We start from the raw sequence: 15946 nt of genomic DNA on the forward strand, positions 1-15946 counted from the left end.
ATCTTGGAGTGTGTAGTTGGTAGAGGATAGTGTAGAGTCCTGAAGGTGGTAGAGGTCTTATTCAGAACGGTGGGAGAGAGTCCAGGTGACGGTGTAGTTCTTGTTGGGGACGATGGCCGTATCCTAGTCCAAGTCGGTGAAGGGTGATTGCTTGGTTCACGTTTGTAGTGGGTCATGTGGTTCGAACCAGCAGTTGGTTTTTACTTAACCCAAACTTGGTTTGCCTCTCGAGACTAGGGACACGTGGCGACCTTTAATTAGTTGGTGTGGATTTAGGTTTATCATTTGCCCCCCACTCTCTTGGATCAGGGTGTCCAAGAGAGTAAATTTGGTTTCCTTACCCTTTTAGGGGGTTCATTGCAGATTCTTCCCATTAGAAGGTGTGTCTTGTAAAAATTTTTCTTTTTGGTGTAGGGAGAGGTTGTGGGTTCAAACCTCTCCTCTCACCTTTTTTTTTTTTTGTCTTTTCCTTCTTTCTTTTTTGTGAATATATTTTCTTTTCTTCTTCATCCCCTTTTTCACTTTTCCATTTCTCACTTTTGCTTTCTCACTCTTGCTTTTTGCTTTTTCACTTTTGCTTTTTGAGGTCTTCTTCACCTCTTGCATTTGGGTAGCTATTTCTTGGTGCCCACTAAGTGTTTGATTTTGGGTCTTAAGGAATAGTGAGGCTTGGTGGCTCGCTCGGCTTGGCTTGGCCTTTGTCCTTGGGTTTGGTGGCTTATCTATGTGCTTACGATCGTGCTTCCCACGCGCATTGCTGGTGTTCTAGTCGGGCTTCAGGGCCCTTGTCGCATCCACATCCTTAAGAGGAGCGCTCGCGCACGCTGTCCACGTCGAGTGCTAGTGCTCATTTATCCGACGCTAGTGACGGCTCGCACCTGATGTCGTGCGTTGGGTGACACCATCCTTCAATCGACGCCCCTTTCTTTGTTCGGGTACTTGATTTGACCGGGTGCCCCTGCTTGACTTTAACCGGGTGCCCCTGCTTGACTTCGATCGGGTGCCTCTGCTCGATTTCTTCGTTCCACGACTAGGTGGTGCTCTTGGTAGATTTCTTCATTCCACGACCAAGTGGTGCTCTTACTCGATTTCTTCGTTCCACGATCAGGTGGTGCCCTTACTCGATTTCTTTATTCCACGACCAGGTGCTCTTGGTCTGCACCCTTGGCTTCATTCGACCTGCGCACAGGCCTCTCCTTCGATCCGCGATTAGTACCTAGCCTAGATTTGTTCTTCCTCTCTTTTTTTTTTTAACTGATTTGCCCATTCATGGTTGTAGGTTGGTGATCCTCTTGTGCCTGTCGCCAGGGGGACTTCGTTTCAAGTAAGTTGCTTGCCTCATTTCCATGTCTTCATCCGACAGTTCTGATCTTGCCACGGTCGTGGTTGGGTCTTTAGGGGAACCCTCCTCAGGGTCTTCTTCCCCCGCAAACACCGTCCCTTCATTACCCTCCCCTACTGCTAGTGAGGAGGATGGGGCCTCTAGTGACCATAGTCTTAGTGGAGGGCCCAGCACTTCGCCTGTAACGGACCCTACTAGTAAGTTATCTTGGATTTCTAGTGTTATTACCGCTTCGGACCTAGTTTTCCTTCGTCGAGAGTTCCATATACCTCCCGAGATGGCGCTTCACCTCCTAGGACCTGGTGATCGGGCCTTTTCTCACTGAGTGGATGAGATCTGTCTCCACCGCATCTTCTTCTCCCATGGTCTTCGGTTCCCCATGGTTCGCTTTGTAGAGCTGGTGCTGAACCATTGGCGTCTCACTCCCGGGTAGGTACTGTCCAACTCCTAGAGGATCATCTTAGGTTTCTATGTATTCTTTGCTCATATGGGCACGCCGCCACTGTTCCCTTATTCTCGTATTTTTATCTATTGAAGAAGGGGGACAGCAGATGTTACTATTTCTCACATCGCGTCCCTAGGCCGTAGCTTGCCGATGTTGATCCTCTCGAGGGGATCACCAGTACGGTGAAGCATTGGAGGGATCATTTCTTCTTTGCCACGGTCCCCCATGGTTCACTGCGGACTGCTTGGGAGGATATCGATATCAAGAGGGTGAATCGTAGTCTCAGGTTGAGTGACTTTGAGAACGAGTCCCTCAGGCAGTGTCAGGGACATGAGCCATTCAACGTCCATGAGCTGGACTCGGAGGCTTTCTTATTTCTTTGGAAGCTGAGTCCTGGTAAGCTATTAGTTTTGTACTTGGTACCTATTTTTGCACTTTTCTTTTGAGATCTCTGTAGCTTGATTCATGTATTGTTGTTGTGCAGTAGACCTTCGACCAGATATTAATGTCTTCTGCGCTAACCTATGGAAGAGAGCTGCCCAGGGTGGTTCCTCTTCAGGTGGGGATGTTTCTATGGCGTCTCAACCTACGGCCGCTGGCATCAAGCGGAAGGGGGGTCCTAGCTCCACTAGTGCTACGAGGAGTGGCCCAGGGTTATTCTCCCAAGACTGAGGCCGGCTGTAGATGCCCCGAGATCTTCTATTCCCCCTCCTACAATGGTTCAAGGGGTGGCTTCTTCTTCTTCAAATGCACCCGTTGACCTGCCAGTCCCGCCTGCTGTCGCCCCGCCTGCTCCATCTAATTTGGTGCTTCCTTGGGAGCTTCAGGAGGGTGCGATCCTGACTCGTCCTGGCATACCTTGGGAGTGGCTAGACTAGGGGAGGCTTTCGACGGAGCATTTGGCTCTGTAGGGTATGAGTAACCCTGTCCTACTGCACTCTCTTTATCAAGACATGGCTTCAGTAAATAATATTTCTCCCTTCTTTATTTTTGGTATCTTTATGTGATGGGCTTCTAACACCCTTTATCTCCATATAGGTCCAGCATCGGACCACGGAGGCGGTACTTCGTCTCGAGCAAAGAGCATTCCGTGAGATCCAGATGACTCGCAAACTGTATGACATGGAGAGGGATCTTCAGGAGCACCGGGTTGCCCGAGAGGAGGCTACCGGTCGGATGAGGAGGATGGCCGAGGAGCTCAGGGCTATATCTTCCGAGAGCATGGCTAGGGAGGCCAAGAGCTCAGCCATGGTCCGTGCCCTGGAGGAGGAGCTCCGTGATTTGAGACAGATTCAGGTGGCAGAGTTGCCTAAGGCTCATAGGCAGGCTATGGCAGAGTATCAACAGTCTTCTGAGCTCGTGGACTGGTTCTATAAGGAGAACCAGGGGATATATGACGCGGGGATCCAGGACTTGGTTGCCTATGTCCTTGAGGAGACTCCTGGTTACGACTTCTCGTGCTTTGCGGGTATAGCGGTGTTGACCTCAATCATTGCTGTGGCCCCCGACATTCCTGCAGGGGAGGGTACGACGCCTGAGGAGGGCGTTGCTCGGCTTGATGTGGGCACGGTCCCTATAGGGGAGGGAGTGGCGAGCCCGCCTGAGTCTGAGCCTGCTTCTCTTCCAGAGGATGTGACTCCCATAGCGGAGACTTCTTGACTTTTTTTTTTTTTTTTTTTTTTTTTTTGCCTATGGCACGTTGGACATGTGGATTCTGAACTCTGAGTTGTAATTATTATGACCTTCCTTTATGTGATGTTAACTTCTTACCTTCCTCGCACATTACTTCTTGTGGTTGACATGCATGGTAGCTTTCGATCCTTATTGCTTTATAGGCCCCCTGACCTTGGTGCTCCAGGTGGTCTACAGACCTTGGTGGTCTACAGACCTTGGGTGGTCTACGGACCTTGTGGTCAACGGACCTCGGGTGGTCTACGGACCTTGGTGGTCGACGGACCTCGGTGGTCTATAGACCTTGGTGGCCAACGGGCCTTAGTGGTCTACGGACCTTGGTGGTCTACAGACCTTGGTGGTCTATGGACCTTGGTGGTTGACGGACCTTGGGTGGTCTACGGACCTTGTTGGTCGACAGACCTTGGTGGTCTACGGACCTTGGTGGCCAACGGACCTTGGTGGTCTACGGACCTTGGTGGTCTACGGACCTTGGTGGTCTACGGACCTTGGTGGTCTACGGACCTTGGTGGTCTATGGACCTTGGTGGTTGACGGACCTCGAGTGGTCTACGGACCTTGGGTGGTCTATGGACCTTGGTGGTCGACAGACCTCGAGTGGTCTAAGGACCTTGGTGGTCGACGGACCTCGGGTGGTCTACAGACCTTGATGGTCTACAGACCTTGATGGTCTACGGACCTTGGTGGTCGACAGACCTCGAGTGGTCTACGGACCTTGGTGGTCGACGGACCTCGGGTGGTCTACAGACCTTGATGGTCTACGGACCTTGGTGGTCGACGAAACTTGTTGGAAGTGATTCAATTGATGTCCAGTAGATGAGTATATCCCCAAAATCAACTTCAAAAGAACTATTTACTTCAAATAAAATTTCAAATTATCCTTGAAAATGTACTCTGGCTGACATCATACTACGCTACTGCTACTGCTACTGCTGTTACTACTACTAGTGGTGGTATTGCTGCTGCTACTGGTGGTGGTACTGCTGCCTTTACTGGTAGTACTTCTTCAGATGCTCTGAGTTCCAAGTACAGTCTACCTTCTTGCCCCCCAGAGTTTTCAAGAGGTAGCTCCCTAGACGTATCTGCTTGGAAACTATGTAAGGTCCTTCCCAGTTGGCTGACAACTTCCCTTCCTTCCGCAGTTGTGATGTACTTGCCCTTCTTAGGACTAGGTCCCCGTGGTGGAATAGCCTCTCTCTTAGTCTGGCATTATAGTACTTGGTTGTGCGCTGTTGATATGCCACGTTCCTCAGCAGTGCTTTCTCATGAACCTCATCCAGGAAGTCCAGGTTTGCTCGTAGTCCATCTTCACAGGTTCGCTCGTTGAAGTGCAGTACTCTATGGGACATGGCGAGGACTTCTACTGGTGCCAATACCTCTGTACCGTAAGCTAGGCAGAATGGGCTTTTCCCTGTGGGTGTTCTTACTATGGTTCGGTATGCCCACAGGACACTTAGTAATTCCTCGACCCATTTCCCTTTGGCTCCTTCTAACCTTTTCTTAATTCCATCCAGCAGCATTCTGTTCGTCACCTCCACCTAACCATTGGCCTGTGGGTAGGCTATTGACACAGGCCAATAGTCAATGTTGTAACTCTGACAGAAGGCTCTAAACTTGGGGTTGTTGAACTGCTTCCCATTGTCTGACACTAGTATTCTTGGTACCCCGAACCTATAGATGACGTCGTCCTGAACAAACTTCTCCATTTCATTCTCTATTATTTTGGCCAATGGCTTTGCCTTGACCCATTTTGTAATATCCCGACATAATGGGGAGATCCAAATATTTAAATTTTGAGGACGAAATTTTGTTCAGGGGTGGAGAATTGTAATACCCTGATTTTGGACAAGGGGTAATTTGGTCTTTTTACCTAATGCAGGATTAGAGTAAGCTGAAATGTAGGAACTTGGACTAGCTGGAGGAGCACACATGCATGCATGGTAAGTAGTGTGCCCTAGTCTAACAGCCTCATTTTAAGTTTATTCTTTGCCTAAGTGTAGAATCAGGATTTTGCTTATAACAAATATAATTTGATTTGGAAAGTAATTCATAGTTAGTAACCTAGCCTAGTGCTTAGAGATTTAATTCAATTTGTTAGAGGTCTAAGGATCTATTATTTAGAGGAGCAATTAAATATTTTATTTTTATAATTTTATACGGCTTAGAATAGGCTTCCACGATTCTAACTTGGGAGGTCTTAGATTTTAACTAGGGAAGAATTATGGATGGATAAGAAAAGGTGAGGTGGCAATCTCCAATTGGTTTTAAACTCAAACTTGGAGAAAGAAAGTCTTTATAAAATAAAATCCCTACAAAAAAGGAATTTTAACTAAAATTAAATTATCTAATCTAAAATTTTAATTCAAGATTCCTTTTGAAATATTTTTATTGGAGGGCAAGTAAATAGATGTAGTTAGAGACAAAATTGGATTCTTTCCACCTTCTTTCTTGTTAGGATTAAATCCCCATAACTAAATCCCAATCCTCATTCCTTTTGTCATAAATTTGAGAGAGAGAGACAGAGGGAGAGAGGAAAATTCATGCATTATAGAGAGGAAGAGAAGAAGGAGATTTTGACTGTGCAAAACTAGCAACTTGACGTCCAATTTCGGCTATTTTTTTAGCCGAATTGGAAAAATCTTATTTCATAATAAAACGTAGCCTCATCTTTTATCTTTGTAACCCAACTTGAATAAACCTACAAGGATATTGGAGCAGAGAGATATAGCTGATTTACTGAAGGTATGTCATTCTGTCAAAATTCTGTGTTTCCCAAATCCGAGTTTATGCAATATAGTGATGTTGATTTCATCATTACCTTAAACATAGGACTCCATTAAAGTGGTTCTGAATTAGGAAGACACATATCAACATTATTGAAGCATTGATTTGAGGTCACTTCTAGAAACCCTAATTGCTTCACACAAGGTGAGTGGATCTTCAACCATTATACTTGATATTTTTTTTTTCATATAAAATTCGTTTTAAAACATGATACGTCATGCTAGATGCTATAAGAACTACTGTGAAAACGTCATGGTAGTTGGAGGCTAGATGCTTCATCTCACCTTTGGGAAGGGGATTTTTTCTGATTTTTTTTGAGAAGGAAAGTGACAAGGCGTCAATCTGGAAGAGGGGTTCCATGAAGGTGGGATCGCAGTTGATCTCGTTCCAGCGATGGAGACCGCGCTTCAATCTTCATGACAAAGTGTCGACTAAGCTTGTTTGGATCAGATTCCTTGATCTTCCACTTGAATATTGGCATGAAAAAATACTGTTCTCGATGGCAAAAGCAGCAGGTAGACTGGTGGCGATAGATCGACGAACCCAAAGGGTTATGTTTGGGAACTATGCTAGAGTTCTTGTTGAAGTTGATGTGGAGGGAGAAAGAGTTGGAGAAATTCAAGTGGAACACTTGCAACCGAGCTCGCGTGACCTTTTCTGGTTTCAGCAGTGCATAGTTTATGAAGATGAACTTGAACAGTGTGGGATCTGTAGAAAGGTCAGACATTCTTCGGAGAAGTGTTGAGCCAAAGCCGATGTCGATGATAAGACTCCTTTGGGCAATGACCTGAATAACCCCCATCTCAGTGAGGGGGAGGGCGGCCGGAGTCGACGTAGACGAAGAAGGAAGGTTCAATTCCATGCAAACACGTCCTTTGAAAACCGTGCTGATTAAGGAAACCATGATCATGAGATGGATTTCGTACCCAATTCTCCTCTTTTGGAGGATTATTCTAAGCAAGTGGATGTGAATAGAGAGAACCATGATGCAGCTTCCAACATGGGCAGAGTGAATAATGGTATTGCAACTACTCTTGTGAATCGTGCTGAGATGGGATCCATTAGTGGAGCGAATGGAGTGCTAGAAGTTATCTTTCAGGCTGAAACAGGTGGAACTGATGGGTCAGGTTTTGAGTCAGAACCAGGACCCGATTCAAATGCAGGTTTGGAGGCTACGCAAGGCTCTGCAGTGGGGGATGAAGAGGGTGCCACATGACGGCTCTTGGGAGGGTCCAGGGACAATATCATCACTTCCATTAGCCCCTCGCACCCTGCCGCGGGAGAGGTGGTGATTCACCATAGAAGGGTTGAGGAGATTGATAATGCTGCTAAAGCTTTAAAGAAGGAGAAAGGAAAATTGGTGGAGGAACAGGCGCCTAGGAGGTCTGTTAGAACTATTAAAAAAAAACATTTTTAATGTGTGCTTTCTTTTGGAATATCAGAGGCATGAGGAGGCCAGCAGCTAGATCAGCTTTGGTTTGTATTGCAGAGCCAATGGTGGATGTAATCTGTTCTCCTTTGCTGTTTTTTAACAAATTGGGTTATGATGCAGAGTTTATCCACAACAATCGAGTTGATAGAGTTCCTAACCTCTAGCTTATTTGGAAGAGAGGCCTCAATAAACCTTCTCTGGTGTTGGTGTCGGAGCAATAGGTTTCGGTTAAGATCGATTGGGTTCATAGAAGCTTAATTGTTACCTTCGTATGCAAAGTGCTTGAGGGCTTTAAGGAGAGACTTGTGGATTGAGTTAGGTGTGGTGGCGCCCTCAGACTCCTCCCCCTGGCTTATGGTAGGTGAGTTTAATGCCACTTTAGCTTCTAATGATAAAAAAGGCCCAGGGACCTTTAGTTTGGGCTCGGCAACGGAATTTGGAGCGATGGTGGATGCGTGCTCTCTTATGGCGGTGCCTACGCAGGGGAGGAAATTCACTTAGACAAACAATAGAAGGAATGGCCATGTTTCTGCTGTGTTGGACAGAAGTTTTTGTAACGAGGCTTGGCTGTCTGCTTTCGGTGACTGTGCTCAGTTTATGTTGACAAGCCCAGTCTCGGACCATGCCCCTCTTCTGGTGGTGTCGGAGGCTATTGGCAGGCTGGCTAACACCCCTTTCCGTCTGCAGCATTTTTGGCTGGAAAATTCAAGCTTCTTGGCCACTATCGAGCCCTCTTGGAAGGAATGGATTCAAGGTTCTCCTCCTTATGTGCTTGCCCAGAAATTGAAGAAACTGAAACCTTTTATTAGAGCTTAGGCCAAAGAAAATTATCCTAATTTTGAAACACAGATCAAGACTACAAAATGCGGGTTGGAGGCGATCCAAGCTGAAATTCATAACCTTGGGATGAATGATCAGCGGTTTGCTAGAGAGGCTCAGGCTAAACTAGCTTATTCTATTGCGGTGGAGAATTTTGATAAGCTTTGGGCAGAAAAGTCTAGAAAAGTCTAGAATGAAGAGAAGGATGTTGGGAGATAGATGCAGTAAGTACTTCCACCTTTCGACGAAGTTGAGAAGAGCTAGAAACACTATTAAAAAGCCGAGAAAGGTGGATGGGGAGCTACTGGAGGATCAAGACTAGATAAAGAATTATGTGGTGGAGTTCTATGAAAATTTTCATGAGGCTGTGGAGGTGTCAGAGCATGCAGAGTTACTTGACTGTATTCCTAAAGTCTTGGAGGATGGGGACATTTTCAGATTGGATTCGATCCCAACTCATTCTGAAATTAAAGCAGCAGTTTGGGATTTGGACTCGGATAGTGTGCCGGGTCTGGACGGCTTCCCTGGAGCTTTTTTTAGACATTACTGGGCGCTGGTTGGCCATGTTGTGTGCCTAGCTGTGCAGTTCTTCTTCTCTCGCAACTATTTACCTGCCGGTATTAATAACTGCTTTTTGGCCCTCATCCCTAAAATAGATGGTGCGACTTCCTTGGATAAATTTAGACCTCTTTGCATGGGAAACTTCTATTGAAAAATTTTGTCCAAGGTCATGGCAAGACGCTTAGAGGTGGTTCTACCCAAGCTTATTTCGGAGGAAACAGGGGGCTTTTCAGAAAGGGAAAGGGAAGATTATTCAAGATAATATCTCTATAGCATTGGAGCTTGCCAACTTGATGTCCTCTGCTAAGAGAGGTGGTGGGTTAGGGCTTAAAATAGACATTCAAAAAGCTTACGACACTATCTCTTGGGATTTTATTTTCCAAGTCATGCACTAGTTTGGGTTCTCTGAGAGATGGACGAAGTGGCTGCATCAACTGCTATCTTCTACTAGAATTTCTATTCTGGTGAATGGTGGCCCAGTGGGATTCTTTGGAGTTGAGCGTGGTCTGCATCAGGGGGATCCTATTTCTCCTATGATCTTCATTATTACGGAAGAGGTCCTTTGCAGGGGGTTATCTAAACTACTGGTCGAGAAGAAGATTAGCGCACTGCCAGGTCTGCAAGGTGTGCACACTCCAGGTCACTGTCTATTTGTTGATGACATTTTCATTTTCACTAATGCCTCTATCAGGTATGTTAGGAACCTTAATGATTTCCTCAGAAAATACCAAGAATTTTCAGGTCAAAAAATCAATCTAGATAAAAGCAAATTATTCCTGGGCCCGATGCCTCCTCAAAGATTACAGAGAATCGTGGAGCTTCTACAGGTTCCTATTTACAATTTTCCTACTAGATACCTAGGGGTGGAAATTGCAAAAAGCCAGGTTAGAAAGAACATGCTCTTGCCAGTGTTGGATAGAGTTAGAAAAAAGCTTTCAAGCTAGAAAGGAAAACTCTTGTCAATGGCGGGTCGAGTGGAACTAGTGAAGTCTGTGGTTTCTGGCATGCCCACACACAGTTTTTCAGTTTATTGGTGGCTTTCTTCATTGATTAATATTCTCGAACGCTGGATGAGGAATTTCATTTGGACTGGTGATGCAGAGTCTTCTAAGGCTGTTACTGTTAGTTGGGATAAAGTTTGTAGGCCTAAGGAGGAAGGGGGTCTTGGGTTAAGAAGACTGAGGGATGTTAACAAAACCATGCTAAGTAAATTAACTTGGAAGATAAGGAATGAGTCTTCGATTTCCTGCACCTTTCTTCACCATCGCTTTGTGAAAAAGTTAGGTAATATTCGGCCAGGCTATAGATCCTCCTCCATTTGGCCAGGGGTGAGAAGGATGTGGAGGTTTGTTGCAGAAAATGAATGATGGATTCTTGGGAATGGAAGGAAAATAAACTTTTGGAGAGATAGGTGGATGGGGCCGATTTCCATTCAAGAAGTCACGGGCCTTGACGAGAGCACCTTTGCCAAGGATGTGTCTAAAACTGCGGATTTCATAGATGGGGGGCAATGGAGCTTACCGCAGGTAGCCTCTACTGCTTTGATTGAAGCCTTTCAGAGAATAAAAAACATCCATATTCCAGGCTACAACGTGGAGGACTCTATGCGATGGGGTTTGACTAATTCTGGTGAATTCACTTCATCTTCGGCTTGGGAAGGTATTAGAAAGAAGAACCCCAAAGTGCCCTAGGTAAATCTTGTGTGGCATAAAACATCCAACCATGCCATTCTTTGTTTGGGTGGAGATTGGCGCATGGGAAGCTCCCAACAGATGAGGCTATCCAAAAATTTGGTATTAGCCTGGCGTATAGGTGTTCACTCTGTAAGAAGGATTGTGACTCTATTCAGCACTTATTTCTCAATTGCGAGGTGAGTACTGTGGTGTGGCAGGAATTTTGTTCTTGGTTCGGCCATGTGTGGATCAGACCCTCTTCGATTGAGGAGCTTCTTGGTTGGTGGTCTAGAAAATTGAGATGCTCAACGTTGAAGGAGCCGTGGGCTGCGGGCGCTACCATTATAGGTGCTAAAATTTGGGAGGAGCGAAATAGACGCCGTCATGAAGGAACCCATAGAAGCTTGAGCCAACTCCTAAAGCTTATTAGAGGGGAAATAAGGAACTGTAAGTTCGTGATTAAAAGTATTAAATCCACCCATGATCTTAACTGTGTTAGATCTTTGGGCTTGACTACTCATAGCTCTGGTGCTAGAGATATTATTGAGGTTCTTTGGTGTAAACCTCCCCCAAACTGGGTCAAACTCAATATCGACGGCAGCTCTCTTGGCAATCCTGGCAGGGCGGGGGCGGGTGGTGTGTTTCAAAACCATCACTCCCAAGTGATAGCTTCTTACAGCAGATTTTTGGGGGTGTCTTCTAGTTTCATTGCAGAGTTTGAAGCGCTCTTAGATGGTATTTATTTGGCTAGGGAGCTGGGGATAAGAGATTTTTGGATTGAATCTGATTCGGTGTCGGTAGTATTGTCTTTTCAATCTCTTAATATCCCTTGGTGGGTTTAGCAAAAGTGGTTGGTGATTAAACCTTTCCTAATGTCTTGCAACTGGAAAATCACCCACTGCTTTAGAGAGGCTAATCCCATAGCGGATTATTTGGCTAAGCGTGCGGCTAGAACTGCTGAATCTATTTTTAATTGTACCCTCCCGAGTCATATTGTTGAATATTTAGCTCAGGATGCCATGGGTTTACCCAGGCACAGATTTTTGTAATGGGGTGAGGGCGTTTGGCCATTGGGGTGTGGGCGATTCTGACTTTGCTTTGTGTTTTTTCTGTTGTTCTTTTTTAATCCAATGATCCTTTAGCGAAAAAAAAAAGTCTGGAAATTAATTTTAGATTGAGATTTATCATGCCAAAAATATATTCATTCATGTTTTTACTCAATTAAATTGTTCACACATGATCGCTTGCAAGGAATGATGATTTTCTTATGATTTAATTCACTTATGTATGAGCAGAATTTTAATAATGTCATGTTTATAGACTAATGAATCCAATGCCTATTTGTTGATAGTATGATGAAGGTCTATGAATGATTCTTCATGATTATAACCTAATTCATGATGTTTTTGGATGATGCATAAAAATTTTATTTTCTTTAGGGTTTACTTTTAATTTTCATTGATGTTATTGGTGGATAAGTGATTGCAAAGATTTTGCCCAATCTTCTCTATTATTGTTCTTCACTTTATGTATTGATATGTTGATGAAAGTTACTGTTCTCAAATGTTATTTTTATTCTTTTCAATAGTATGTGTTAGGGTGGAATTGAGGAGTCATGACCCTAAGTTCCGAACTTGGATGTATAGCTTTAAATTATAAGCAAACCCTTGATTGTTATTTTGTTGTTTAGCTTACCGACATTGGTGAATATGTTGGGATAAGGATAAGTTGGCAAGTTTTTGAGCTACGGGGTTACCCTTATTGGAGCTATATGGGCTACTAGAAAGAGAGAGATGATAAAAAACTCTCCAAGAGGGCATTGCTGGTAAAACCTTCGGGGGCTTTGGCTCGGTCTGGGGCAAGTTTGGTCACTAGTTTCTCCATTAGCTTCTTGATGTTGAGAGGGGACAGTGGTGTTGTAGTTGATCATAGCTGGAGTTCATATGCCGCTGTCATGAGGGCCTTGACCAGTGTATGGTGACTAGCTCACACTAGTCCATTAGGGAGTGATGTGTTTGTTATTTTACGTTCTTTCGATATATCTTTCGTTGATTATTGTCATATATACTTTTCATTACAATAATGGTGATAAGCAAATATGGTTATGATCATTTTGTTTTATTTATTTTTTTTGGATTTATACATACATATTATTGTATGTCTTTACATTTTATATTACTTGTTCATGTTTTCACACTTGTATAGTTGTTGTGGATTTACTTGCTAAGCTTTTCCCGAAGCTTACCCTCACCATTTTTCAGATGAACAACTTTATGAATGCAAACTTGGATGTGAGGATGTACAAGAGGAGGAGGTCCAAGAGGATGAAGCATTTGGAATAGATGATGACAACTACTATTAGAAACTTTACACTTTCTTTCAATTTTAGAAGAACTAATAATTTGTTTGAGTTTAATTAATTTTGAAGATTGTAACCTTTATTTCAGAATTTTAAGTTTAATTTAGAAATTGTAATAGCTTAGTTTAACTACCCTATTTTATTTGACGTCTTAATCTATACATTTTAGACATGTGTTTGTGTTTTGATTTTACTTCGGTTCATATCTCCTTGATATAAACGATCTTGTGGACCGTCAATATCCCCAAACCGCTAGGATGGTTTTGGGGGCATTACACCCTTAGCCTCTGTGTCAATTACGGATGCTAGATAACATTCACACCCTTGATCCATAAGCTTCTTGGCTTAAAGAGCTGAAATGGCAAGCCTTTTGGATTGCTTTTTCCTATCACCATCGAATACAAATTCTTCCCCATCGGTAGGTTTGAAAACAACCCATTGCCGAGCAAGTTAGGTTCGCCTTATAGGTAGCCAACAAATCAATACCCAAACTCACATCGAAGTCCTTTATGTCTAATTCCACAAGGTATGCAATCATATCTCGACCACTGATCCGCACGGGGCATGGTTTATAAGCTGTGTCTAAGCCAACCACACCTCCTGTAGATGCACTAACCACTAATCCTGGCACTAGACTTTTTGGACTAATACCTAACCTCTTTGCAAAAGAGGAGGATACTAAAGAATGCGACCTCCATGAACTCCGTCACCTTCTTTTCCCTAAAGCTCTTGGAAAAGTAGTATTCGAAGAAAGCCCACTTGAGCTGTTCCCAAGTAAGGTTAGGATGCTCTATAAGGAGGTTGGGCTCAGTTGATTTCCACCAATCATCTGCCTCACCTTTTAAAATGTAGGCAGAACACCAAGTCTTGCAATCCTCGGTGCAATCAATCATTATGAACATCTTCTCCATTTCCCTAATCCATATAGATAGGTACGAAGGACCTTTGGTTAGCCCATTGAATTCCATGGGCCTCATCTTCTAGAACCTCTCAATAATCTTTGTAACATCCATTTGTACTTGGGTCGGCTGAGCCGCCACCACAGATGTTGGGGGTGGAGTATAGGCTACCACCCTAGCCCTCTCATCAGCCTCATATCGACCCATCAAGTAGTCCACAAACTCTCTTTGTTGCTGTTGGAGGGTGCATCTCATCTCTTCTAAGTAGTCCGTCTGTTGGACCCAAAATTCTCCCATCATATCTCCAACCATTTAGCTCACATCATGAGCCGTAGTGTACCTTGGGGCATCCGAAAAGGGGTCGTCGAAAGTACCAGCCATGCTCCGATCATAGTCCCGACTAGGTGTGGGTGCCCTAGGACCATGACCACGACATCTGTGCACCATGACTAAATCCTAAAAGAGAAGGGACCATAAAAAAAAAATTAATCTTGCATAAAGCATAACTTAATCAATCATCATAACAGTGTAGAACACATAAACAAATATGCGAGGTAATGCACGAAGGGTCCAAATCATTTAACAAGGGTGCATGCTGAATGGGGAAACAAAACCAACAAATTAGGCCAAAATTGTACCTGGCGGATGATGTATTTGGTGGCCTGTGTACATCATCCGCCAGTCTGGCGGCTCATGCAGTCAGTAACTGGCTAAGATTTCCTGGTGGCTCGTACAGAAAATTTTGGTAGACGATCACATCGTTCGCTGCAACACAAATCAATTTTTGAAACGTGAACCATGACACTTTCTCCCCTTCCTATTGCAACATCCACCAGAGCAGAGCCAAGGCGACCAAGAGAGGTCTTCTTCCACTCCAAGCCCTACTCCCAAGGTTCCAAATCACAAGCTTCATCCCTCCAAACTTCTTTCAAGGTGTGTTCTTCTTCTCAAACCCTTTTCTCAACTCTTCTTCTTCTCTAACTGGTTATAGCTTAGGATTTAGGGCATTTCCTTGAAATCTCTTTATGTTAAATTATGTTCAATGATGGTAGAGCTTTGTTAATCCATGAATGCTAGCAAACTTGATGAATCTAGGGTACTATCTTGTGATTTCATGACTCTTATTTTATTATACCCGCACCCCAAATATATCCTTATACCCGGGGGCAATCCAGACCTTGTCCAAAGGATAATGCCATTTGGCTATGATCAACACTGATGACCTTGAACTGGAAATACCATAGAAAGAATCCCCTTGAAGCCCTAGAAGTGTGGGCCAAAGCCCTGTAACTTTTCTTGAAGTTTGGGCCATAATAGCAGCATCGGAGTCACGAACGGACTCACTCTTACTGATTCCGCTCGAGTATCCACCCGTGCTAACATCAGCCTTTTTGGATTATTTTTCCATGGGACCCACACCCCTGTGTCCTAGACACCCTAATTGAACCTTTGGACTATATGGACCCTTGTCCTCACCATTGAATGGTTGAGTGGGCCATGAAAGTGGGCCCACAAGGCTTAATTTGGGTGAATAATGGGTTTTATACACCCTAGCCCAAACCAAACAGACCTTAGTGGACAATTAAGCCCTATAGACCTACGGTGCACCCCAAACATGACCTAATGGACCAAATGGGTACGGCTAAAGCCAAACAAGCCCTAAGACCTAAACCAAAATCCATTTAAAGACCTAAGGGCCACTAAGTGATTGGGGGTACCTAAACCAAACACACCCTAAGGCCCATCTAACCCCTTAAAGGATAGGAAAACCCCTCTCTTTTACTTATTTCTCCCCTCCCCTAAAAAATCGTGGAGGAGAAGAGACAAGAGAAGAAGGAGAAGTAGAAGTAGGAGAGGAATACGAGGGGAAAGGTAGAAGATGGAAGCCATGCCAAAGTGGCTGGCAGCTCCACACCTCCTCCCAAGCTGGCCGGATCCAAG

The sequence above is a fragment of the Telopea speciosissima genome, chromosome 6 (assembly GCF_018873765.1).
Source record: "Telopea speciosissima isolate NSW1024214 ecotype Mountain lineage chromosome 6, Tspe_v1, whole genome shotgun sequence".
NCBI lineage: Eukaryota > Viridiplantae > Streptophyta > Magnoliopsida > Proteales > Proteaceae > Telopea > Telopea speciosissima.